Genomic DNA, 26,853 nt, shown 5'->3' with positions numbered 1-26,853 from the left:
ATCCTTTTTCATACCTAGATAATATTTGAAATATTCTGCTGGTCTGGGGCAGACATCTTAGTTCTATTTTTTGAATGTCATTTGCCTAATTAAGAAGCCTCCTGGTTGTGTCTGAGGGGACACAGTATTCCTACCAAGCCTTAGTTTGAAGATGAAGCAAGGAGAGAGGTTTGCCCTTCCCTGGACAGAGGACAAGTGGGCACAGTAGACAGGATGTGCCCTCCATTGCTGTCACATATTCTGTCTTGGCAGTGGTCCCCTTACAGACCCAGGAGGCCTCAGGGTGGGGGACAGGGGTATTTGCACATTCACAATGAGTTTCTCCCAAGGGGGATGGGAGACACTGTGTGTTTACAGATCTCTTGGTGTCTTCCCACTGAGGGGTAATGCTGTACATCACTCAGCCCTGCTCACAAGGGTTGGCAGAGTCCATTCCTTCCTAGTGCCTCCCCTTGCTGTGGGATCTTGTCCATTCATATAAGACAGGCTCATGCCTGAGCCCACAGCTCACAGAATCAAAGGAGTTTGTTTCCACAGTGGTGAGTGTCTGTGAAGCTAGGCCAGCGTCACCTATCTTCTTTTTCTGTGTCTTTCCTCCCAGTGTAACATAGGCCTGGACAAATGTGATACTCCCTTCAGTGAACCCCACAAAGCAAATCCCTAAATTCTCCTGGGTCTCATCCATCATTATTGCTGCCTCCTACTACTTTTCCTTTCACTCTGTTTCACCCTTGTTTGTCCGTGTCCATGTCCTTGAATGTTTTGGAGAAGACAAAATTTAGAGAAGACAGCCAAATTCTCACCTCTGATTTAGCTGAGCTACTGACACAGCCTGGACTTAGCTGTGTTGGCCTTCTGAGAACTCAGATAGACATGCCATCCCTTAGCCACATCCTCCATCCCCAAAAAGCTATCTGTAGGAAGAATTCCTGGAGTAGCAGATATAACTGATCTGTTCCAAAAATGCTCCCTTCTGCCAGAGGGCTAACAAATCTTACAAGGAAAGGAGCGAGAGCCTCTTGTTTTCTTCTGTGGTCACTCACCTGAGTGAGGTGGTGTCACTGAGTATTTCTTGGAGGATACTTTTGTTGCCAAATCTGAATTCAGGATTGAACAACACCAGTAAGCAGACGGTTGAAGAGCCACTGAGGTAATTGGAAAGAGACTGAAGAGAGTATTGGGACCTTGGGGAGAGGAGTTAGGGAGAAGATTTTTTTTTTTCTCAAATGAAATGTCTTAGATTGGTCTGTGGATCTGGTTGAGGACTGGAGGTAGCCCAAGGAAAAAGACTAATGAAAAAGGATGCGAAGGAGGGAATAGGTGGATATGGTCTGTCAGATAATGCTGTCAGGGTAGCAAAGCTGGGGCAGATGGGGCTGCAGCAGGAAGAGACAGCACGAGCTCTGCTGCAACCTGTGTTTGGTAAGAGTTTTTCCTCCAGTGCACAAGGCTTTTTGCTCCCATTTGTGAACAGTGTTTCTATGAGTTAGACATTTAGCTGAATAAGAATAGTATCCCAGTTGTACAAATTAGGATGAACGGAGTCTTCAAGCTTTCAGACAGGAGCTGAATGCTTGCTGGGGCCAGGAGAAAGCAAAGACTGTTTAGAGACCTCTGATACAGGTTGGCATGCTGCAAACACCATGCCCAAACCAGCTGGAGTTGGGCACTGCCAGGATGTTGAGGTGGATCAAACAGGTCCCCTGCTTGATGTGGCAGAAGTCTGCTATTCTTTTATGGGAGGTAGGGTAAGGACAGGGTCTGTCTATCACTCTCTGGGAAGTAAGGAATTCCAGCTGGCTTTTGATCATGGAAAAGCAGGCACAGCTGTTGGTGACAACTGCAGATGAAGAGGTAGAGGGATTGCCTGGGATGCCTTCACTTTCTGCCTTTTTGAAGATCTCAGGAGGTGCTTCTAGGAGACTGCCTGAACAGCAAATATCAGGCAGAGAACTCTGAGTTGTTCCCACCCCTCTGAGACATAAGGAACTGCACAAAACTTCACTGTGGCTGTATATACCAGATTCCTTCCGTGATTATCTTCTAAAAGGTAACTCTTGTACTTTGGCTTACATGTTTGCTTTACACAGCATTTCTAGCATTAGTTATTTTTAACTGCACATCTTTGATACACTCAGTGGTTCTGAAGCTTGCTCTTTTTTTCTGGGATGTCACAGTTGTTTATTGTATGTGAAACAAAGACCAGGTCGGCCATCAGCTATTAATCTGCCTTCCTAGGGAGACCGTGTAGGAACCAGCCACTTCAAGATTAAAGTCCCCCAGATCTGCTGGCAAATCCCTGAATTTCCCAGGCCCTGAAAACTGTCCTGAAAACACTGTTGTCTCCATTCTCATGGTGGGTTCTTAAGTGGTCTGTGCCTGAAGTTCAAAGGAGACGATGTTGTGGTTCGTGTCATAAGGTCATGATGGCCCCAGTCAGACCAGGAACTGCACGTAGGAGAGATGCTGTAATGGATCTGTAACTATTTGGTCCCCAAATTGCAAATGGTGGGGAATGGTCCCAGCTTTTCTGCCATTCATTCCCTCAACAGGTCCTGCTTGGACTGTGTATTTCTAGCTTTTGGGTGGATCCACTCTCAGCTGTTTCATGCAAAAGAGGAATGCTGATGCCACTCACCTTAGTGCCTCCTAGCCAGGCACAAGCTGTATGTTAGGGTTCCCTTTTCTCCCTCAGGAAGTCAGGATTGGGTCACAAAAATTTCATGTTACCATTCAGATGTACACACTGACCTGAGCCTGCTGCTTCAAACCTGTGTGCTTCCTCACCTTCTGGAAGAGCGTTAACCACAACACAAATACAATGCAAGATGCTTTAGTTGTCAACACTAGAGAAAATGTGATGGAAAAGGAATTTTAGCTTCCTTGGTAGGAAGCTATACATCTAGATGTGATCTTTTTAACTCTAATTTTCTAGGTAGCTTAAATTCATTCCTCTTCATTCCACCATATCCCCACTGGCCCCTTCCTCTTCCCACAGACATGGCTTTTGTCGTGTAGAGTGTTTTTTGTTCTGGGGCATCTCCTGTGCCTGCTTTCCTCAATGGACACTGATGTGACATGCAGAGCTGAGCTGTCAGAGCTCGGGGGTGTTTTTTTCTCCACCCTGTGATGAGCTGTGACACTCCAGCATCCCAGCTCTACAGGCCACTTCTCTATGCTTTTGTTAATGTTTCACTGTGGATGCAGCAAGCGTGCGAAGGCAAAATGCAGTGGCTAGAGGTGTGCCCAGTTCAGGGGGGATTTTTGAAGTACATTATTTTTCAGTTTTGCTTGAAGAATCCATAAGGTAGCATTGAAGATTATTCCTGCTCCTTTTCTTCATGATTATTCTCCTTGTGGATTTTTCCCTATTTCTCTAGATTGTCCCGGCCATTATTTTCTTCCCTCTGCTTCTCTTCGGTCTGGCTCAGGGGAGAGTTTTGTGGGTGGATCATGGGCTCTTTGGGGCAAACTTACATCCCTTGGTGATGCAAATGAGGAAACACATTACTGGAGTTGGTAGTAGTGAGCAGCATAAATGAAATGATCCCTGCAGGCTTATTTCCATGAAGTAAAATAAGGCTGAATATGAGAAAAAAAGAAATGCGAGTGCAGTTTCTTTATTGGATCTTGTTTAACCATTGCAATGAAGGAAATTTCACTTGTGCCCCATCTTAAGGTTAGCTGGTAGGCTGGGCAGTGTGAAGGCAAGATCTGGGTGTCCATCCAGGCTGTGGAGCAGGGAAAGCCAGGAGCCTGTGAGCAGCTACCTGGGTGCTGCTGAGAAAGAGCAGGTCAGAGAGCTCCCCAAGGATGAGATGGGGCAGCCTGGTGCAGGGAGGCCATCCAGCCCATTTGCTAGCTGATACATAGGCACTGACCTTTGAATGGGAGTGAATCCTGTAGGCTGATCCTATTAAGATTTTCAGCAAAACCCCCCCTGAGGCCTTTGCCCTCCAATGTATTAAAGCTAAGCTCTGCTCCATATCATATTGCCTTTGCAATAGCCTCTCTGACTTTAACCCTTTGGTAGCTTAGTGCTGTTTAACCCTGATGACTTGACATGTTAGAGTTTTTCACAAGGGACACATGGTGCCCCACTCTGGTGCCTGGAGATGTAGGATCCATCTGTCCTGGCAGGTGGTCTTCAGTCAACACTGGCAGAAGTCCTTCCTGGGAAGAGGCCAAGCATGCACTGTGTCTATAGGATGCTAACAGGACTGGGGTGGAGAGGATGTGAGGATGTCTTCGGGACAGCCTCTGAGGGGATCTAATATGCAGGGGAGGTTTGATTTTAGAAATCCTGCTGAATGCTTATACTAAACAGGTGTTTGCATGGTTTCAGCCAGTCATCAATTTTGCCTGGGACTATTTGTCCCTTTGCCAGACAATCCTCAGAGTATTTTTTTAGAGTACTGGTGTGCACTGGCACTGTTTCCCCTTGCTGCAGTGACACTTGCATTGCAGGGGGCAATGTTTCCAGTGGGAAACATCGGGGTCTCACAGGGAGGTATGTGGTTATAGAAGAGGCAGGGTTTCTGGCCAGAAACATCCATCCAGCTCGTTGGTTCCCAGTGATCCCAGCTGTGCATCAAGGCCAGGAAAGCAGTGAGCTGCAGACAGCATCACAAGTTGCTCTCCCCTTGAGTTGCAGCTTCTAAATTTGAATTTCTTTTGGCTGTGGGCAAGGTTGGAAAGTGTGACTGGTGCCCTGGTCAGTGGGAGCTGTGGAAAGAAGTAGCCCTGTACAGGGAGGAGGGCAGTGCAGGGGGAGACTTTGCTTTTGTCACATAGCTTTGGCAGAACAGGAGAGAGAGGAGAGGGAAGCCAGGCTGTGCAGTCAGATGGGAAAGCAGGATTCACATTGGAATACCCTCAGCAGGCTGCTGGAAAGAGCAGGCAGGAAAGAGGGCCTTTCCTTGCTCCAAAATCCATAATTTTTACCTGTTTTCCAACCGTGTTCCCCACTCAGAAGTCCCAGGCAAGGACTTGATTGAAGAAACTATGCATCTCAACCAGGTTCCTAAAGGGGGTAATATTGAACAGGATCAAATACTGCCAAGTGTCAGTTGTCATCTAGGAGATGCCGTGGCAGGGAAGCAAACTGGAAATCCTCAGAGAGATTATCCTGATCTCCTCACAAACACTGAAGCATGGAATAGAATAACTTACTTTAAATATTAATGCTAATTTAACATTAATTTTGTTACTGGTGGGAGGTACTGCTGTGACACTCCTAATAAAACAAAATCTTCTTAGGGTTACAAAATTGTGATGGGAAGGACACAGCGCAGCTTTGCTGTGCTCTTCTGCAAACTCATGGAAAATCTGCCGTTCAGTTGACTATTCATCCACTTGGGTGATTCTCTGAGTAGCACAGAAAAGCTTTTGAAAAAAACCCTACCCACCACTTTCTTCTAGTGGTGGCCTTTTATTTTTTTTTTCACTTTAGGAAAAAAAGGTGTAATCATTCCAGAGGTAAGAGATTAATTTCTTCATACAGCATCTCAGGGAGTTTTCTGCAGGTTTTTTTCCAGAGTAGGTTGATGTTGTTGGCAGACAGACTCTCCATAAACAGCAGTTTGCACAGTAGCACAGATAACAGGAGACAGAAATGGATACTAAGATGCCTAAAGATCTTCTGAGACCTGAACACTGAGTTTTGCACTGTTGTAATTATGTTGAAAATATTGCTGAATTTGGAAAAGTAGTCTGTAAATTAGATTTGTTGCTGCAGACCCACTGCCAATGATGGGACTTGTGCTGTGTCTGCAGAAGTTTGGGCTAACTTTAGCATTCCTTTCAGTGCACCTTGGGTTGAGCTTGGACTCTGATAAACTTTGAGACTTTTTGGTGGATGTTTGTTGATAAAGCAGGATTGCAGTGCTGTGGCCAGATATTGAGAAGGGCCAAGCCTTTTCCTCTGCAAGACTCATTACTAGTTTTGCTGGGACACTGCAAAGCTGGTTGACCAAACTCATCAGAGGTTCTCCCAGCAACAGAGCAGGGATCTGCTCAGGTTGAGGCATGCAGTTAAAAGAAATCATTACCCTTTTCGGCTCCATAAGAAAAATTTCAGGAGATGTAAAAATACCACTCTTCCCAATCCGTTGCCTCTACATCCTAACTGTGCTGGAAATTCATCCAGGTATGTATTATATCAAAGTATTGTGCACCCTTGACTTTAGAACAGCACCTCTCTCTGTCTTGTAGCAGTTGAGAGTTTCTTCAAAGCAGTTAGCAGCAAGCAGAACTGATACAGCCATATCAGCATCCGTGACTGGGCAGTTTGTGCATCTCTCCTGGATGCAGTAATATCTGTTTGCCACTGTGAATATATTGTGGGATCCTTTTTGTCCCAATTCCATGAATTTTGCAGATTTGCTGATAGAGATAGTTGAAATACAACCAAACAAACGCATATTTGTTAGGATGTTTCCTGAGCAGCACTGAAATATCAGGGTATTATCTTTATGTCCTGGCTATGTGGAGAAAACAAATTTGGAGATACAGCCCTTGGCTCCCCCGAGCCTTGTGTCAATGCGCGTATGCCTGTATTTAGGGATCATTTTTTCCGGATGCTGTTTATCTCACAGCTGTTTATCTGCTGTTTACTTCAGCTGATAAGACTTTACAGACCTGCTGTTTACAACATGCATTATAGACAAAAAGGTGATGATACAGCCGATGGGGATCAGACCTTACCCTTGGTCTTGTGAGGTGTGAGGGCAGAACTGAGCACAACGCTATCCACAGAATACTGAGGCTGAGCTGCCTTCCAAAGTAAGATGTGTCAGATTGTTCTGGTGAAAATAATGAAAAGTCAAAGAAAAATAGAAGGTGACTCCAGGGGTTTCTTTTCCATGCTCAACCAAACCAGGCCTTTGGCTTTGAAGCTGGGGGCTGTATAACCTCTTCTGCCTCAACCCAGCTATCATGCTGTTGGGGTGGTTGCTGATGACCCTGTTTCATTTTGGCAGGGATGAATCATGCCTGTGCATATGTCATACTGCAAGAAACAGCAAAGGAGGGAATGAAGGAAGAGAGGACAGGTCTCTCTATTGTAGGGCACGTCCCCACTTGGTTTGTTCTGTCCCCTTCTGCTGGCATCCTATCTGGATGCACCTGATAAAATAAAGCTTAAAAAAAAACCCCAAAAAACAAAACAAAAACCCCTGGGACGTGTGTCCTTCATTTGGGGCCAGTGTCTGGGGTAGAAGTAACAAGGTGCAGTGCCTTTTCAAGAGAAGTCCTGTGCCTGCCACTATTCATGAGCTACAAGGGTTAAGTAGATTAGCTGTTTCAGTGGATTAGCAAGGGGCTGTGAGATCTGTTCGTCTCTGTGTGGCTAGCTGTCTTGCAAGTGGATGTGTTGAGCATCTAAAAATAATTCAATTATTTGTGCAAAATATCTGTCAGGCTTGTTTCCCTCAGGCAGGCGCTCACTTCCAGAGCAGTGCTCTTGCAGAGCAAGGTCCCACCCGAAGAGAGATGGGAGCAGATCCCTGCCGTGGCTGTGGAATCTCAAGCTGCTCCTTCCCCTCTCCTCCTCCTCATCCCTACAAACCAGACTCTGCCCCTGATGCTGAGTCAAGTGGTGGCCTTCCCCCTTTCCCCTCTGCCCCTCAGCCACCCCCTTCTGTTCCTCAGTGCTGATGGCTGGGCAGGGTCACTGCCAACAGCCTCCCCAGGTCTGGTGCCCCCCTTGCACTGGCTTGACCATGGGGAGCACATGTGGGAGCTCTCCCAGGGACAGAGCAGACAGGCTGGGGAGACCAAGCTGGGTCTCCCTTCTTCTCCTCTAGCTGCTGGGGATGCTTCTCTATTGGAATAACTGTGCCAAGATTCCCAGTATTAGTCTTCTCTAAAGTGAGTGCAATAAAATTCAGTGGCCTTGGGTGGTGTGAAATGAACTTTGGAGGCATTCTGAAGCCTTGGCTGTAGATTCTCCAGCTGTTTCAATATATGAAAAATAATAAAAATTTTATAGATTCCTGAGGCATCTCTTAGGCAGAACAGAACATTTCAGCTTTCTGTGCCAGTGTTACTCATACCCACATGTAGCTGCTTGAGCTTAGAGGTCCCTGTGGTGGTATCTGATCAAGGTTAGAGCTGTGGGGTAGCATGCAGGGTGGGGAGTAGCAGCTAGGGAATGCAGTTGGAAGGCAGTGGGGTCTAGGATTCTGTCCTAATTTTTCCACTGAGCTCCTGGCAAGTCTCTTAGTTCACTATGTTTCATTTTTGCTGTTTGTAAATGGGAGCACGTTTCACCTCACAGAGCTGCTGTGAAGCATAATTAAGATTTGCAAAGTGCTTTGGTGCTGTATAAATGCCAGTCACTTTAATTAATAAAATGAAATGGCTGCGCACTCTTGGCTTCTTTGTTTACCTAGGTGTGAGCAAGTTAGTGCAATGATGTGCAATACAGCTGATATCCCACACAGTTCTGTTTTATAAAATGTCCTGTTTTCTTGAAGGCACCTTGGGATACCTTACTGACCTTTTAGACTTGACCACTCCCAGACTAGACATTACCTTTGGAAATAAGGGATGAGTAACATCAAGCCTACGTTGCGAGGACTCCCTCACCACTGCAGGTGGTCGTCTGGCAGGGCATGTAGAAGAATGCAGCAGAAGGCACGTGTGTCTGTATGTGCTTTAGTGTCCTGCTTTCTGGTGTCCAGAAGGCAGAACAAGCTGCCTGTATGTGTCTGGAGCCAGAAGGCTCTGTGATATGTGGTGTCAGTGGTAAACAGCAGCTGCACAGGTTGAGCACAGCCTGGTGATGGAAAAGTTGGGATGTGCAGGAGGAGAGGCCTGTGGTGATGAGACAGGGATGGTGAGTGGGTCAGGGTCTGAATGGGGTACGAGCAGCCAAGCATAGCCGTGATAGACACACACCTGCAGCAAAGCTCAGGCAGGGACTGTGAGCAAGAGCTGAAAAGCAGCTCCCCTCTGAAGGAGAGTGTGAAGGTCTCGGGTGAAGTTCTGGGGAAGAGCTGGTTTGGGTGGTCTGCTGAGGCTGCTTCGGGTTTGCTCCTTCACAGCAGGTCGCATCGTCTGGAGCTTGGGGAAGTGGGAAATGTGGCAGCTCACTCCAGGTCCTATGCTGTGAGAGATGCAAAGAGAACCAAAGCAGCCCACAGAAACATCTTTCTTTAGTTTTCCCTGACCATGTTCAAGGAAAGATTTTGCTAGCTGTGTCATCAGCATCTTTATAGAAGAGGCTTATTTTACATTCATGAGAGCCAAAAATGTCCATGAGGAAGAAACTAACAAGAAGCTTGTTAAGAGGTCTTTTTCTTAGGCTTCCAGGTGCCAAATGCTCCAAAGAGTGTTCTTAGGTCTGCCCATCAGTACCTGGCCCAGATCTCCAGCAGTTGCTTTGTCCAGTGCTGCAGAAGCACTGGTTGCTTCATTGCAGTGAATGCCCAGTATTGTCACATGCTGGTCCAGTAAGAGCAACCTAGAGACCAACAGCCCTACATTTCTGGCTACTCTAGATACAGATCTGAGCATTCTTGCTCTGAAATCAGGAATCAAAACGTGACATCTGTAGTCTCTTTGAGACTCCAGTAGGTTTGGCTCTGCACTTGGAAGATGTATTGTGGTGATTTCTATGAGATTGCTACTCTTTGTTGTTCAGAGAAGAGTCTAAAATTAACAACTGTAGGAGAGAAGAAGAACCTGCATGAGTGCTGTCTGTTCCTGGGCAGGCATCCCAGATAAAAGCTGGTGAAAAGAACCCTCTGTGAGACTTTTATTGGAGTTAATAGTCTGACTTTGCCCAAACTCCCTTCTGCTGTAGATTCTGAGGACACAGCTTCATCTTTATTATTTTTTTGTGGAAATTGAGTGGTGTTCCCCTTGTAATGTTGTCATGTTTAAATCCTAGCCAACAACTAAGCATCACCCAGCTGTTCTCTTTCTCTCCCCTCAGTGAGACTGGGGAGAGAATCAGAAGGGTAAAAGTGAGAAAACTGATGAGTTGAGATAAAGACATTTAATAGGAAAAGGAAAAGCTGTGGGTGCAAACAAAACAGAACAAATAATTAATTTGCCACTTCCCATGATGGGCAGGCAGGTTTTTGGCCGTCCCCAGGAGAGCAGGGCTCCATCACACCTAAGGGTTACTTAGGAGGAAAAATACCATCACTGTGATTGTACTCCCTTCCTTCCTTCTTCCCCTAGCTTGACATTCTGAGCATACTGCCATATGCTGTGGGACATGCTTGTGGCCACCTCTCCAGGCTGTGTCCCCTCACAACCTTTCATGCCCTTCCCCAGTCTACTGGCAAATAGAGTGATACAAGACAAAGAAAAGGTCTAGTTTTGGCACAAATCCAAAACAGCCCCATCCTAGCTACTGTGAAGAAAGTGAACTCTATAACTGAACCAGCAAAGAAGTACAGTTCCTTTTCTGTCACTCAGATGTGTCCCTCTCCTCCACAGTCAGAAGGGTGGGGCAACAGCAAAGCTCCGTCTGTGTGGTGGTATCGCGCTGCTGTCTCTCAGCCCTTCCATCTAACTGTAGCATGGGTGGGTCTAAACCATAAAGACCTCAGACTCCTTAAGATTTCTCTCCTGCTGTTGATTCTGTTCATAAGATTTAGGCCAAATGGATGGTTTTCTGAATATCCAGATTTCCTGATACTCTGTCCAAGGCCAGGTCAGTGGAGACCATTTGGTTTGATGGATCCATTGTCTTTCTGCCTCCTCCTCCTCCTCTTTCGTCCTCACTCTCCTCTCCTGGGCACCAAGGAGGAAAGAGGATGCTCTGCCCAATGTTCATTTCCCCACCCCAGGACAGTTGCCATCCTTCACCCATCAGTAGGTGATGCTGCTGCCAAAGGCACTGCAGTCTGGCACAGCAGCACATCCTCTCCTGGAGGAAACAGTGTGGGCAGGCAGGAGATCCCGTGTCTCCCGGTGAGGATGATGTTTAAGCATGTAGGTATCAGTGTTGGTACACTCTGTTAACATGCATTGCTTTGTGTATCTCCACACCTATCATTTGTACTGTAGAGAAGCACTACCTCTTATCTGAAAGTCTGCACCACAGGGATGAGTGTAGGCGTATGTGTAGATGACTGCTTTTTATGAGCTGCCAAAGGTTTGTACATGCAACCTGCTGAGCCACTTGTAGCTGAAAACCCAGTGCACCTCTCTCTCTCTTTTCCACCCTGACCCTCTGGGTTAGAGTTTTCTTGGTTTCTGAACAGTCACCTCTAGTGATAGAGCTGACCTTTGGCTTCTGATTATTGCACCATGATTCAGGCTTCTAAGCAGAAATCCATATCATCTTTCTGCCCTTGCAGACTATGAGTAACTTAGAGCACAGGCAGCATTGAAGGATCAGGGTGCTTATGGGCTCTCATATTGCTTCTTACCCATGTCTGTGTAACCCTGCTGTTATGTCACAGCTTAATATGTTGTCCAGAATGTAATGGGTTAGCTTAGTAGCAAGTACTGGAGAGAGTCACAAGATCAAATTAAACTTCGTGCCACTGACAGATTTGATTTCAGGAGTGAATTTACAGCAGGGGGTGGATATGCAGTGTCAAAGTCTAAGACCAAGATAAATTTAAAAAATATAATTGTGATCTTTAAAGATTGATGGGAATATTTTAATATTTTTATGTTTTACATAGCCATTTCTAGTAATAGTGATCATAGAGCTGTAGAATGAGTTGGAAAGGTTTTTAAGTCTCATTCCTGATGCTCAAAGCCCCATCCAATGTGGCCTCAAATGCTTCCAGGGATGGGACATCTCCTACTTCTCTGGGCAACCTGTTCTAGTGTTTTGCCACCATCACACCAGAATTTCTTCCTAATATCTTATCTAAATCTCTTCTTTTTTAGTTTAAAAATATTCCCCATTGTGCTATTGCTATCTGCCTGTGTAAAAAGTCACTCTTCCTCTTTTTTCAAAGCCTCATCTAAGTACTACAAGGCAGCAATAAGGTCTCCCCAGAGCCACCTCTTCTCCAGTCTGAGCAACCCCAGCTTTCTCAGCCTGTCATAATATGCTGTTGTTTAAATTGAAAAGGGTGATTAACAGTCAGATCTAGCACAGATAGCCCTTTAACAGGTTATTGCTTTTTGCAAATCTGAATGCTAATACTAGATTAACCTTATAGCTTGAACACCAAGGAAAAATCATGTTATTTCTTAAAAATATATATGTAAGCTATCCATCTACTTGATGTCTCTACTGTGGTTTGCACCAGATTGTAACCCCATTTAAATTAAAGCACTACAATTTCTTACATGGTCAAAGTCAGTAAGAATGAGTACAAACTACTTGGAATTAGTAACTGGAATTCTGTGGTGAATATTTCCTTAAATCAGTATTACAAGGCTGTCAGCCATTCCTATGCAAGATACAAAGGAGTATGCTTCCCTGGTGATATCAGATATCTCTGTTGGTGAGAAGGTGAGTGGCCAGTAAAGGATTCTGTCTGGGTGCCAGCCCAGAAGGGGGGTGAAATGATAGAAGTTCAGTGGGAGGAGTTAACTCTCTTTAGAGACAACCAGACCTCATAGGGGACGTCCTGAGAGTCAGGCAAAAAGCCAGACCACCTTTGTCATCGATGGTTCAGAGTTCAGCCCCTCTTATCTCAGAAATATCCTCATTAGAGGACCAGTGATGCACAGTGACTGAGCTGTGATGGAAATGCAGTGGGGGCCTCATTATTGCAGGACAGGCTGGTACCATACAAATCAAACACAGAAGCCTTGGGTTTGGTCCTTACTGGTTAGTGCTACTCAGTCTGAAAAGAGCCACTGACTTTGGCTGAAGTCAGAGCAGCATAAAGGTGTGGGACGTGCTCTTGGCTGCAGAACAAAAACATTGCGCCCCAAAGGTGATCTCAAAGGATTTGATTAAAAGCACAGGCAGAATTGGAGTGTTTAAATGAGTTCAGGTCTCTTCACAGAAGCTGAGGCTAGAACTTCAAGAGGCCTGGCATTGCCAGGATGATGCTGAACAGGATCCACACACTGTGAAAACAGCATTAGTCTACTTAGCCTTTTCACTGTCCAGGCATGGAAATGCAAAGAGCAGTGAAAAGTTAAAAGCTAAAGAAACTGCTTTGAAATCTCAGGAGTGGGCTTCAGGTCAGATGCTAGCAACAAAAATTCAGAGACTATTTTTTTCCTAGCTATAATAACATTTCACTCATGGGAACATTGGCTGAGAAACTCAAAACATTCATTCACTGATTGTTTTGACTTCTCAGAAATACATCATGACCATCCCTGTAGGAGCATCCCCATTCCACCATTAGCTGGAATGCCCTGCAGGCCCTGAGAACAAGAGGAAGGTGGTTCCTCTCTCTGTAAAGCAGAGCAGCAGCAAGGCTCCTGCAGGCTGCTTGTGCTCAGGACCAACTTTCTGCATATACCCTGGCCCAGACAGAGCATTTTTGATGGGTGTGTTGACTGCATTGGAGGACCTGCCTTCTTTTTTTCTTCATTTTTTTGGTCACAAACTGGGCTGTCCCATCTTAGTTTCAAAGCTGTGAGCAAGCCATGGGAATGGGAACATTTCCATGATCGGGGAGTTGCGGGGCTGCTGACTCACTGTGCATGCCAGCGGCACTGCTCTGCCATCCCCAGCATGGAGGGGGAGGGAGATGGAGGCACTGCAAAGATTGGTTGAGAGATAAGGTCACCTACTGCCTCAGGTCACCAAAGCAAAGTAGCTGGGATTTTCACTGCTCACACCGAGAGGAAAGAAACAAAATTCTCTATGCGTTACCCATGAACAGATTCCCTTTGTAACAGCCCTAACTTCATTGAGATGCCTGATTTAAAACTACTTGTATCATGAAGGAGTTTCAACAATTGATTAATGTTTAGCTGGCCTGTTTTGGTGTGCCAGGTGAGATCAGCCCACTGCCAGTTATGTTCAGGCATGTGAGGTGCTTTGCAATGTTGTCAGGTTTGTTAGGTGTATGTGTGCTCTCCTCCTCTAATCCCATGCTCAGGATCAATAATTGTGATGTTTGTGGTTGAATTCAACACAGGCTCGAGCTGTACCTGTCTCAGTGCTGTGTAGTTTGCTCTGCCAGGTGCAGCCCCGTGACAGGCAGTGGAGTCACTTCTCACTGGAGCAAGGGACCTCCCCAGACATTGCCCCCTCCCTCTCTAAATGTGAGGCACCCTCCTGTGGCCAATAGGACCACACAGAAGCAGGTACCCTGAAAAGATGAAAACCACTGAACCCCATAAAGGCAAAACCATGTGCTGTATCCAGAGCCTTCTGCACCCAGAGCCTGTGGGGAGGAAGGGAGTGTTAATAAAGCACGCGTGACAAGCGTTAGTCATGTTGCTTAACGAAGGGCTGGAAGGCACTTGCAGACCCTGAATAGATGAAGACTGCTATGTGGATTTTCTGGCCCTGAAGTTAAAGAAACATGAGAGACCTTGTTTTTACAAGATTTCAGGTCAGATTTTTCTATCAGAGATGCATCTATTCAAGATAACCCTGTAAGGGAGCTCTTCAGAGTGAGCTGAAAATGAAGGGGGTTTGGGAATTCCTGTTCTTTTGCTTTTGAAAATCTACTAGGGTGGCAATTGAGGATTTCCTTTAGTTGATCTATTGACATTTTTAGCTTCCCCATCGTCTTCCTTCCCTCTTCCAGATTCTCAGTTCTTGACCCCATTTCTTCCCTGAGGTAAACACTATGCCATGGCTAATTGTCCAAAAGGAAAACAGTGAAAATCATAGGTAGAGTATAAGCTGAAAATCTCAGAGCAGTGGGCCCAGCTGGCTGGTTAGGGCACCCTGCCCAACATGACACATTGTTTGCTTGCTTTCTTTACAGACCCTTTGATGAACAAGTTGCAGTGCTCCTGAGATGGTTTGTCGTCCTCTCCTTGGCATTTTTGTGTCTCCCTCTACCATTTCAAGTTTGCCATCAAAAGGAGTGTCAGGACAGCCTGGTGCAGAGAGACAGGCTCTCTTTTAGCCCAGCTGGTCAAAAATAGTCTTGGGAAAGTCTGTGAATCTTGGACAGGAGTAGAAAGAGCAGGTCCCTGTTTAAAAAGTGATGGATACTTGGTTATTGCAACAGCAGCTGGTCTGATGACCATGTAGGGATGCTCTGCAGGCCACTAGTGCCCCACAGACCATGGTCTAAGCACTACTGGCTACCACATGGATTTTTAATAAGTTGACTTCTGTGTTCTTTCAGTCACTGAAACATTTAACATCCTTTTACCACTTTGCATTGGCTCTTCTAGTTCAAGATCCCAGGAGTGCAAGGTTTGACTTTCCTCTCAACAATTTTCAGCCTTCATAATGATCGGGGTGAATTTTCCTTTCAGAACAGAGGGATAGGCAGTTATTTCCCTTAATCTGCTTTTGGAAGTCCAGCCAGTGGTTTAATCCGTCTCAGAACAAGGGTCACCAATCCTCTTTCCTCTGTGGACATGTCACTGAATCAGGGGAGCAGAGAGGAAATTGTTCCCTTTGTTAATCCAGTGGGACAGCAAGCATTTTCAGGACAGAAGGAGGTAGGTACCAGTGTGTTAATTAAAACATGCAGGCCAGTGCAGTGGAACAGCAGAAACATTATTGCTACCATCAGCTTACCAGCCCTTGCACAAGTCCCAGACAGACCATCAGCTTGGGCATACTCTGCCTGTGATAGTTTTCTCATAGTACTCCCAGCACATGGTAGCATATTTGGGCCATTTCTGGTTTGCTGTGCTCTTTGAAGAATATTTATTCCATTGGAGGGAGGAATCTCACACTGATAATTTCACATTTTGTCGTCCTGGTTATTCAGTTTTCACAGAATAAGAAAGTAGCTGAGGCTGGAAGGGACCCCCACAGGTCATCTGTTCCAATACCCCTGCTCAAGCAAGGTCATCTAGAGCTAGTTACACAGGAACTTGTCCAGGTGTATTTTGACTGTCTCCAAGGATGTAAACTACACAACCTTCCAGTCACCCTTGTAGAAAAGTGTTTCCTGATGTTCACAAGGAATCTTCCCTGTTTTGGTTTGTGCTCATCACTTCAGGTACACTTACTGGGTGTCACTTACAAGAACCTGGCTTCATCCTCTTTGCAACTTCACTGTAGGTATTTATACCCATTGATAAGAGCCTTTTCTTCTCTAGGCTGAACTGTCCTGGCTCACTTAGCTTTTCCACATAGGAAAGATGTTCCAGTCCCTCAGCGGGGGTGAGATCAAGAGCTGCCTGCTTCAGCCTTTGCTTCCCCTGCCACAGGGGTAACAGAGGCAACCATGGTGGTGTAGGCAGCAGCTGTGTCTTGACATCAGGGTGGTCCTCCATCCAGGGTTGGCAGGAGCTTTGTATATGCTAGTGAGCAGTCTGGAGAAGCTAAAGCCAAAGTTCTCAAGCAGTGGTAACAAGACTAATGTAAATGTGAAGAGGAAGCAGGACCACGTAGCGTCTTGGGGGGTGGCTGTGGTGCAGAAAGGATAAAACCTCTACTTTTGCCCTCTGATTCTGGAGACATTTGTGTAGTGACTGCAGCTTAAACACAGTTTGAAACAGTTTCAGCAACCTCGAGAGCAATAGTGTCCATTTTTTTTTTTCCCTAGACTTGCAGCCTGTGAGGAGCCCTGCACTGCTGTGACTATGTTGCTAGCAGCTGGTGATAGCCAACACAAGGAGCTTGACACCACCTATAGCTACAGCAGCCATTGCAGTACAGATGCAGCCCTCAGCATGCAAGCCTGAAAATATTGGCCTGTCTACCCATATGTAAATCTCAGTGCATTTCTGTCAAGAACTAAATTGAATAGAAATGGATGGTTTGCCAGGGCTATAAAAATGTCAGGTCTTCAGAAGAGCCTCATCTCTGCAAGAGCATTTGAAATATTGCATATATATTGGAGAGGATTAGAACCAAATGAGAAGATACCAGATACAGCAATAAACTCAGCCTTGCAGCCTGCTTTGCTGGGTCTTAAGAGTAAAGAGACTGCAGATCCACCTTGCATTAAACAAGGTGGCAGCATGGCAGGCCTCCTGTGTGTATGGAGGAGTTGACACACCTTCACTGCATTTATGTGATGTTTTCTTCCTTCCCATTGAGCTTAACAGACAGGGTCTCTTTCATGAATTCATGCTCAGGTTTTTCAGAAAATGAGGTTGAAGCAGGTGGTTGGTTTCTGGTATGGGGCAGGAAGTGAGTGTGGCATGCTAGCAGTCATGTGGGAGCTGGTACAGGCCCTCAGACATGTCTTCTTTAGGGCTTCAAGCTAATGATTTTCCTTTTGACAATATAGATTCATGGAGCCCCTTTTAACTTGAGCAGTTATATTGAATAACAAAACCCAAAAGAACAAAAGCAAACCCTCCCCTGGTCCCTAGCTCCAGGATTGAGCTGGCTGAGATAAGAGAGCATGGTGAGAGCCAGATATTTGCATAGACTGAATCCTGTTTCTCACTCAGACTGTAGTTTTTCTGCTTTAGTCTTTGTCTTACAGTCCCTCCTCTTCCCTCACAGAAGTTATTTTTTCTTCCCTTTCACAAAGCAATAGCTGCCTATAAATGTCTTCATTTTGGGTAATAAGGCAAGGCTCAGTTTAGGCATCATCTCTTAGCTACCTTATGCAGATGATAGGCTGTTATCCAAAACACACACTACACATCTGTCACCTTTGGTGCTTCTGGCAGGCTGTTCCCCAGAGCTGATCAGGACTCAGATTGAGAGAATCACTTATGCATGAGCTGCAGACCAGAGCTGCTTGTTAAATGTGCTTTAAGAGGAACTTCATCTCTAGCTCGTTCTCTAAAATCCAGAGTATGGGAAGGGGAAAAAAAGAAGTGTGATGATTTTATTCTCTCTCTTTCCTCTCCTGTTGCCTGACCCAAACGCAACAAAAGCCTGCAAGGAGGGTGTGATCTACTACAGGCTTCCCTTTACAGCCAGCACTCCAGATTGTATACCTATTCTTAAGACAAAATAGCAAAGAAAACCCCAGCCTTTCCTTCTTTGTGTGTAGCCTTGTCTTATGAGCTCTTGTAAATCAAGCGAAATACAAGGCAACATTTGACTCCTTCTTGGCCACATGTTACTAATGTTTGAAAAGCAGTACAAGGGGTTCAAAACTGCACATTCTCCAAGCCTTGGGCCCAGCTCTGAGTGTTCCAAACAAGAAGCAAGCTGCCCAGTTCTCAGCTGATAAGTGTAAAAAAAGGCCTGTTCAATAAGTTCAGCTCTAACTCAGGTGGTCCTGGCTATCACATTTCTGCCTGGGACCCAGCCTGGCTGACTTGAGAGGAATTCACTCCTGGAGCAGCCACAGGGAGCTACATGTGCCTCTGATTCATGGGGTGATAGCTTCAGCCAGCAAAATCTCTCTGGACAATCTGGTTGAGGGCATCTGGTTGAAAACCAGACCAAAGTCTCTGTGAGTGTTCAGGCATCCTTTTCCATCCCTAGCTGCCACCTATAGCAACTTATTTCTGAGAAGGGTCTTCTCCCCAGACAGGAGCCAGGAGTTCTGCGGTGCCAGCTGGACACTGTATCCTACCTTATTTCTTCCTTTGGTTCCCATCTCATTGGCATGCTGCAAGGGTAAATGCATGAAAGTGTGTGAGACATTAAGACATAAGGGGTCCTGTAAGAGACCAGATTGCTAGAAATGACTGTGGCCTTCCTACTCACAGCAAGCCTTTAAATGCTGCCAGCAAGCCTCATAATTGATAACAAGCAGAGGTCTGAGGGTCTGTGGCTAGGTTTTATCATTCTTGACAGATCTGCTGACTTTTTGGTTTGTGAGAGCTGAGGACGCAGCAGGGCTCCTGAAATGGACTGAGGAGCTGAGCCGACCACAGCCTTCATTCAGGTTATGTGCCACGTATCCCTGTCTCAGTATCATGCTGCTGGACACCCTCCTGCCAGCAGAGAGAAGGTCCATGGAAGCCAAGTTTGTCCCATCTTGACAGCTTCATCTCCCTTACAGGCAGCTCCCTGCCTGTCTCTAGGCACCATTGCCTAGTCCCATGTTTTTTTTTTTTTTTCCTGGGGATCCAGAGAATCTTGCACAGGGATTCCTGGGTGTGGAGCCAGGAAGGGTGGGAAGAGAAAGAAAATGGGGCCAGTCCAGGAAGACTGCCCTGCTAAGAGCATCTGTAAGGAAAAATCCTAGAAAGGGAGAGAACACAAAAAGGCATGGAGGATGTCTGAGGCCAGGTGGCTGAGCTGCCTGGTGAGATGGAAACCTGCCAGAGTTCTCTGCCTCACAGTGAGGTGTGAAAACAACCCATGTGCAAAGCCTGTGAGAGTTGCTTTGGGGCCAAAAAAGGTGTTATCTCATTTTGCATATGTAGTAAAGCAAGATTTCCAGTCTGTCTGGGAATGACAGTGTGACTGGAGGAAGGGGGGCAGGAGAGATGGTGCTTTGGGATGTCCTCTCTGGATTATCTTTTCTGCTCCCATTCTCCAGAGCAGAGCCCTGGGCTCTGAAGGGGAGTCTCTGGGACAGCTTACATGGTTCCAGTTCCTGCAGCGTGACTCCTCATCTCCAGACATACTGTGCTTTTCAGATGTGCTTGGTAGACTCACCTGGGCTCTTGCTCTTTACAAGAGACCAGGAGCACCTTTGTATTTCTTAAAAGCTAGTAACTTTTCTTGCTGTGAGACTGAGTTCAGTCTTACAGGAGCTTGTGTCAGGCAGGCTCTTCTCAGTCTTGATGAGGACTGAACAGACATTCAAGAGCCTTCTCTAAGGGCTTGACCTGTTAAGTTCCATGTCTTGCCATTTTATGAGAGTTAGCATTTGTTCCACCAGGTTGTGTGAACTTGTTTCAGAAGGTGGGTAGTTATAGGACAAATCATCCCTCTGTGTGACTCCTTTCCCATGACTGGAGCAGCAAATATAGTGTGATAATGGTGGAATATATTGTTGCAGCAAATATTGTAGGTTTCATCTTAGGTCCTCTGAAATCAGAGCTGTGGTGGAGAGCTCAAGTGCTTCCAGAAGAAATTGGAGATGCCTTCTTATTGCTTTCTTACTTTTAAGTAAGACTTTAATTAGCTATTTATGTTGTTGCAAACTGTAATGGCCTAAGGATGTAAGTCTCTAGGGAGAGGAAACTTAAGCCCAGCTGATAGGTATGAGTTCCATGGAAAAGACAATTTAAGGCAATACAAACTTTTTATACAGGCTCAAACAGAAATCCCAGTTTTGAAACTGAGTACATTTCGGGCACAAATCCCATGTGTTAAGAAGCTCATAGAGCAATATTAGTCGAGCCAGTAAAGCATATTACCTCTCCTTAAAAACTTTGCTTCTATTTATTTATGCATTTCAAGTGTTCTCTCTCCCTTATATTGAAGTCTTCTGAAATATTAATGCACTCATGCTTGTGGCATGCTTCAGAGGCAAAGAAGCTCTTATTCTCATTTTACAGGTGGGAAAAGTGACTTTTTCAGAGTCACAATGGAAGACACTGTCAGAGGCGCAACAAGGACTGTACAGTGGCATTCCCAGTGCTGTGGTTCCTTTCATTAGGAAATCTAGGTTAAGCTAAGGAGCTTGAGGTGGAAGAGGCCTCTTCTCTCCCTGTGTGCCACTTATAATTTAACTCCATGTTATGGGGAATGATAGTGGATCATTCTGTAATTTTAAATGAAAATTGGCCTTCATGTAAATAAATGTATGGATATGGCTGACTTCCCCATGCCCCAGTAGTGCTGTGCTCCTGCATCACAGGAACCTCCTTGATCAAGAAGATGCTGCACTAGCATCTCCTTTGCACTGTCATCTGTCAATGCAGGGAAGAGAGTATACAACTTTGATGTCTGCTCATTAATTTCAGAACACAGTGGGGTAATGAGACTGGGTTTTGAACTGCATCACTGTACAAAGCAAAATGACTGTCCAGACCTATTTCATGTCAAAAGTTATTTTTAATAGAGCTCTCAAGGGAAATGAGAAAAATCTTGGCATGTGACTACTGAGGTTCAGACTACAATATCCTGAGAGCAGGTTTATATGGTCTAACCTGTGTATCCATCACCTTTGCAAAGAGGAGCTGGCACAGAGAACAGAATGAGCTCCAGTGAGCAGCTGTACTGGATTGGCATGAGCCATGGTGCCACAGAGGAGGGGAGATCTCTGTGTGCAGCTCGGGGGGAGACTGATGATGAGGTGACAGCCTAGCTGCCTTGTGTCAAGAGGAGCAGGAAGGAAGGAAGGAAGGAAGGAGGATACCTGAACAGACAATATTTTCATTCCAGCTTGGTTGGCCACAGATGGTCCAGACTGGGACTGCTGCAGTGCTGGAGATGTCTCTGCCTTAACAAGCAGCTGTGGACAGTTTTCTGCATGTGTCCCTTAAATTTTCCTGGTGCTGTTGACATCTTAGTTTGTGGCAACAATTTTAGTGCTATGTGTGGTTTAGCATGAGTCATGTTTCATGCTAGCAGTAGACCCTTTCCATGAGGCAGAGAGATGATTTTCTGTTACAGTTTGTGAAATGCCTCTCGTGTTTTGGTAGGCTTATAGCAGGGCACGAACCTGGTTTAGCATGAGAGATGTAACAGATGGGAGTTAATGTATACAAAATCAGCTTGTATAAGGGTTCAGTGCCTCCAAGTGATGACTTTTCACGTCAACAGGAATGGCTTCTTCTAGACAGAAGGGTACTGGGCAGATTGCTTTGAGTTGAAGGATGCCTGAATACAAGGACTTGAGTAGAAAGAAGTAAAAACCAAGGATTTTTGATTTTAACGTTCAGATATACTGAGTTCAAACTGTGTTTGGGTGCCTGACTGGGCACCCAGTTGATTTTAGGGTTGCCTTCATTTAGAGGCACCTGATTTTGCCAGAATTTTCAATAATAAGCAGCAATTCTAAGGGCCTTGATTTATAAGTTCCTAGTGCCAAATATTTATATTTGAGCAGAGGTTGGGCATTCCTTTTTCCCACGATATTTATCAGGCCTCAGTTTCTCATGATTGAAGTAAAGATGTTACTATTTACCTTTATTTTTTGAGTTGCTTTTATTCTTATTAGTCCTTAGATAGGAAGTTGTGTCACAGGACAAGGAGAAATATCACTGTGTGAAGAAAATAAGAAATTTCTGGGGGGAAAAAAAATCTACATTTTGGAAAAGTATTGTGTCTTTATAATGGAAACAGAGACTTTGGTCTCTGACGCTCCAGCAAAGGTGTCACCTTATGGATAGCAAATTTAATCTGACTAATTATAGGCTAGCTTGTCCAAGGTATTTTCCACATTTCACAAAAATAATCCATGGATGCACAAACACCTGTGATCCACAGGACACCAGCTGCTAATCTAGTACTTAGAGCTATGCACACCAGAGTGTTTTTTTGGCTGGCATACATCCTTACTCTTGCACACAACGTAGGAGGATCAGTATGGAGGATAGGAGGAATAATCTCAGTTTTATTCTTCTTTGAAAAGCCATGCTTGCAACATTTTTTTATCCCAGATTTTTCATCAACCATGTTGATGTTTTACTGGGTTCCCTTCCCCCTCTTCCCCCCCCCTCCCCCATACTGGCACAGAAGATGTCACCCATGAAACATAAACCAATACCACTTCCTCTGTGACCTTAGCTGTCTCCAGGTCTCCTGACTGTACTGGGCAGTTCTACAGCTACATTTTATCGACTCTGTGAGAAAACCTTTATACCAAGAAAGTTGTTTATAGTATTGTAGTATTGGTAGACGGAAACAGCCACCTTGATTTATCCCTATTTTAACATTTTTGCCTGTGGGTGATGGAGTTTAATTAAGGCTGACTAGTAAATATTTATTCTCTTGGCAGAAATAGGTCCAGGTTTGTCTGTTAAAAATACTACACAGCTTGCCTCTTTGACTGCAGTTAACCGAACCAAACACTCCACAATTTTTATTAAAATCAGTAAGGAAAAAACCCTCAAAACCCCACTGCTACAAGCTTTTAACTGCGCAGCTTTCCCTTAGCCAAGGAGCACCTCTCCCCCCAAGCATCGCTGTCCCCTGAATCCCGGTCCCTGCCGAAGTGAAGCCCGTTGCCATGGAAGCCTCATTAAATCTGCATCTCGCCTGGCCGGGGCTGCAGGGGCTGCGGCTGTATTTTTAGCCGGCGGTGGTTGCATAAGGGGGGCGGGAAGGGACCGGGATGTGCCTTGTATCTTGCCTTGATGGAAGTCTGCCAGGAACCACCACCAGCCAAAAGACATGTCCTGCTCAGGAAAGCTCTCTCAGGCCAGGCAGCCTTTGGCAGTGTTGCTAGAGGTGAGCACGGGGAAGATGCAGCGCACGGAGTTTGGCTTAATGGCCAAGCAAGCTTTAGGGTGGTGGCAGGGTTCTGCCAGGGGCTCCAGAGAATGAGGGTCTCTTTAGATTACACTAAAGATAATAAATCTCTCTTGACTTCAGCAAAACCTTAACACCTGGAGGGGTAGGAAGAAACTCATCAGAGTGTAGCTGAAGAACAGCACTGCACTCCTGGCCATGTACATTTTGGGGAAAACAATGTCACATCTAAGTGCACAACCCCCAAAAGAAGAAAATAGACCTAGATAGTGTCAGAGATGCTCAGGGTGAATCCAACCTTGGGTGTTGCCTAAATCCATTTTTAGAAGGACTGGATTTAAGCCCATCTCCGTGTTTGACAATACATATCACTGAATGATCTGAAATCTACTCTTACTGTAAAAGCAATGTACAAAAACACACAAAAAAACCAAACCAAACAGACCCCTCCATTAAAAAAAAAAAAAATCAACAGAGTGGCTGGAAGTAAAGACAAAAAAAGAGGTTTATCATCTCTGCACTATCAGGCTTTCTTGGCTCAACACATGGAGTTAGGCCTTCTCTCTCAGTACTCAATCCCAGCAGTGCTAAATGTTCCAAAAATCAGATTTTTATCCTGAATTACACCTGGGCAGAGCCAACTTTTGCTACTGCAGGCTGTCTCTGGCTGTAGACCATCTCTAAGTCCTTCATGAGGAGTTATTTTCAGGTTCAAAGCTGACTCCACAGACCTTTCTCAACATTAGGACTTGAAAAGGGTTTGCAGGGGATCACAGGGACTCCTTTACAGTTGTAGGAGATGCAACTCACCTTCAGTCTTGCCATGAGATCAGGCAAAGTGATTTTTTGCCCAGGCAGCCTCATTCCTCTTGATTCAATATCATGATTGCGAGTCTTGCATAGCTGAAGTGAAAGTGGACTTTTCAGACTACAGAAAGCCCTTAATGATTTCCTCTGACCCTTGCTCAGAGCCCGTCTCTGTTTTCAAAGACCCAGCCTGGTAAACTCCTGTTTGGCAGCACCCACTGTCCCAGGAGGGCACACATGGGTAACCAGAGGGCCGAGGGCACTCCTTGTTGGGCCCTTGCAGCAGTGATCCTGCAGATAGACAGAAATAGCTGCTGTGCTGCAGCCCAGAGCCAGTGCCACTCCAGCTGCAGCCCTGGTTGTGAGGGGTGTCCCCTAGTGGCAGAAGGCTGGGCAAGTGCCTGGGGAGCCAGTAGTGGAGGGAGAATCTCACTTGTGTGTTTCATTCCCATCTGCACTAGCTGATTGCTGCCTGTGAAGCCAAGCAAGTCTTAGATATTCTCTCTGCTTCAGCTCTGCTTCTGGAGAGCAAAGATAAGTGCAGTCTATCCACAGGTGAGAAGGCAGGGGAAAACCTCAGATGAATGAAGTGCACATTCAGGCCTGGTTTATGGCTGATTGGCATCAGTTTGAAGGGCTTTTAACATGTGCAGTTTATTTCTCAGCATATATTTTACTCCACTGCCTTTTCTAGGGTGGCATGGGGCAATGTGATGGCAAGGAGCAAGGGACAGCCTCTGAAAAATAGAATAAGCCACTGATAAACACAGACAGACACCCTGGTAAACAGACAGAGCAGAAGGCTCCTGCTCCTGACAGTCTCCCTGGCGTATAGCAGTTTCCTTGTAAGAGCACTGACACTCACTGCAGGGCACATGTGAAACGAGCTGGAAGGAGGCAGAGGCTGGAGCATGGAGGAAACCATGCTTAGGCATTGCAATTCAATTATGGTCTGGCTGGGCAGAGAGCTGGGATGGGACCTCCTTTCAGAAAAAAATCAAATCGGCTCAAAAAAACCTCAGATGCACCTTTTCCTTTCTCTAGATCTTGGGATTTCAAGTCCTAAAAAGTTTTCAAGGTCCCATAATGGGCAAAACTCCTTACTGAGTCATGGCATTACTTTTACAAAATAAATAGGCTGGGAGGGCAAAAGAAGGAGCTCATTAAAAAAAGCCCTTCCTTTGACACCACAAGGGGTTCACCCTGGAGCTCTTTATGAGGTTTTAGCCTTCAGAACAGTTGTGTCACATTGCTGAAACACTGAGGACATGTTTACTGATGCTGGGGTGAAGGTGCTGCACCTGCCACCAAGCTATGTATCAGACCAGGGCTGAGAATCATTTTTTTCTTATTAGTTGCAGTTCCAACTGCAGATGGAGACAAGTATGTGAGACCAGCCTACAAACCCAACATTTTGTTGTGTTTGATAAATGCCAGAAGGCATCAGGGTTGTGACTGGTCTTTGACGGGCCAGTTAAGTCATATAGTTGTTCAGTGGTGTTATCAAAACATGGAAGGGAGAGCATCATTTATGAAGTTCCGAGGTATTGAAAGTATTGTAGTGGGAGGGCTTAAACAGCAAGAACAGGAAGAAGAGTTGGGGGGGATGTTGCAATGAGGGTAGACTAAATTTTTAGGATGGGTGAAGGGCCTTGGTGCTAACTCTTGCCACAAGGTAGGGAAGACAGGAGGAGATTCTTGCTTGTCAGCCAGGGATGCCAGGAGGAGTTGAAGCTGTCTCTCATGTGGGCCATTTAGCAGCTTAGCCAAAAACAGATCGAGAGCAGCCCTGCCGAGGACTGGGTGGTGCTGGTGCATGAGAGGCAATTTGCACTTCCAGCCCAGAAAGCCAGTTGTATCCTGGGCTGCATCCGAAGCAGCAGGGCCAGCAGGGCCAGGGAGGGGATTCTGCCCCTCTGCTCAGACCCCACCTGCAGTGCTGCATCCAGCTCTGGGGTCCCAGCACAGGAAGGACAAGGACCTGCTGGAGTGAGTCTGGAGGAGGGATGTGAGATCATTAGAGGGATGGAGCACCTCTGCTGTGAGGAAAGGCTGAGAGAATAGGGATTGTTCGTCAAGGAAAAGAGAAGACTTTGAGGTGACCTAATGGTGGTCTTCCAGTACCAGTACCTGAAGGGAACCTGCAAGAAAGATGAGAGGGACTTTTTACCAAGAGCACAGAGCGACAGGACAAAGGCAAATGGATTCAAACTGAAATAGAGTAGGTTTAGAGTAGGTGTTAGGAGGAAGTTCTTTGTTATGAGGGTCATGAGGCACTGGAACAGGTTGCCCAGAGAATTGTCCCATCCCTGGAGGTGTTCAAGGACAGACTGGAGCTCTGAGCAACCTGGTCTAGTAAAAGCTGTCCCTTTCCATGGCAAGAAGGCTGAAACTAGATGATCCTTAAAGCTGTGGCAAGGCAGAGAGGCAGTGCAGCAGCCCATCTCACTGTGAACTGAAGCTGGGTCATTAATCAAGGTTTGAGGGTTGTGCTGCTCCTGGATTTAACCCTTCTGAATCACTCTGGTTCACTCCAAAGCTGGCTGATGATGTGTTTTTTGTTCAGTTTATGAATAAGGAATGGTTTTTTAATGGTGCAAAGCTCTAGATTCTGAAAGTAAAAGCCCAGCAGGGCTGGCCTCCTTTTGGGAATCTGCAGGTTCTCCAAAGGCATGAGCTCCTGGAAATTCAGCAAATAGCCCTGTTTGGTTTTCCCAGTGTGTTTTTACTCTATAAGAAACAGAAGTAAAACAGCCCCAAAGAGCAAAATGAAATGGTGTAAT

The 26,853-nt window shown here is 45.7% G+C and overlaps 1 protein-coding gene and 1 long non-coding RNA gene across 6 annotated transcripts in view; one reads left to right on the top strand and one right to left on the bottom strand.

Annotated features, from left to right (window-relative positions):
• The window catches only part of LOC310910938, a 29,597-nt gene extending 5,414 nt beyond the window's left edge, over positions 1–24,183 (bottom strand). The window contains exon 1 of the long non-coding RNA XR_014590429.1: positions 24,074–24,183. This is a non-coding gene — a long non-coding RNA (uncharacterized lncRNA). The remainder of the gene's footprint in view (positions 1–24,073) is intronic.
• SLC8A3 (solute carrier family 8 member A3) overlaps positions 1–26,853 on the top strand; it is a gene marked incomplete at its 5' end in the record, with an annotated part of 89,404 nt that overhangs the window by 27,929 nt on the left and 34,622 nt on the right. The window lies entirely within an intron of this gene.

The sequence above is a fragment of the Zosterops lateralis genome (assembly GCF_965231275.1).
Source record: "Zosterops lateralis genome assembly, chromosome: 6".
Taxonomy (NCBI): Eukaryota; Metazoa; Chordata; class Aves; order Passeriformes; family Zosteropidae; genus Zosterops; species Zosterops lateralis.
The sequence above is the reverse complement of the archived record's forward strand: the minus strand, read 5'-3'. Positions and strand labels throughout refer to the sequence as shown.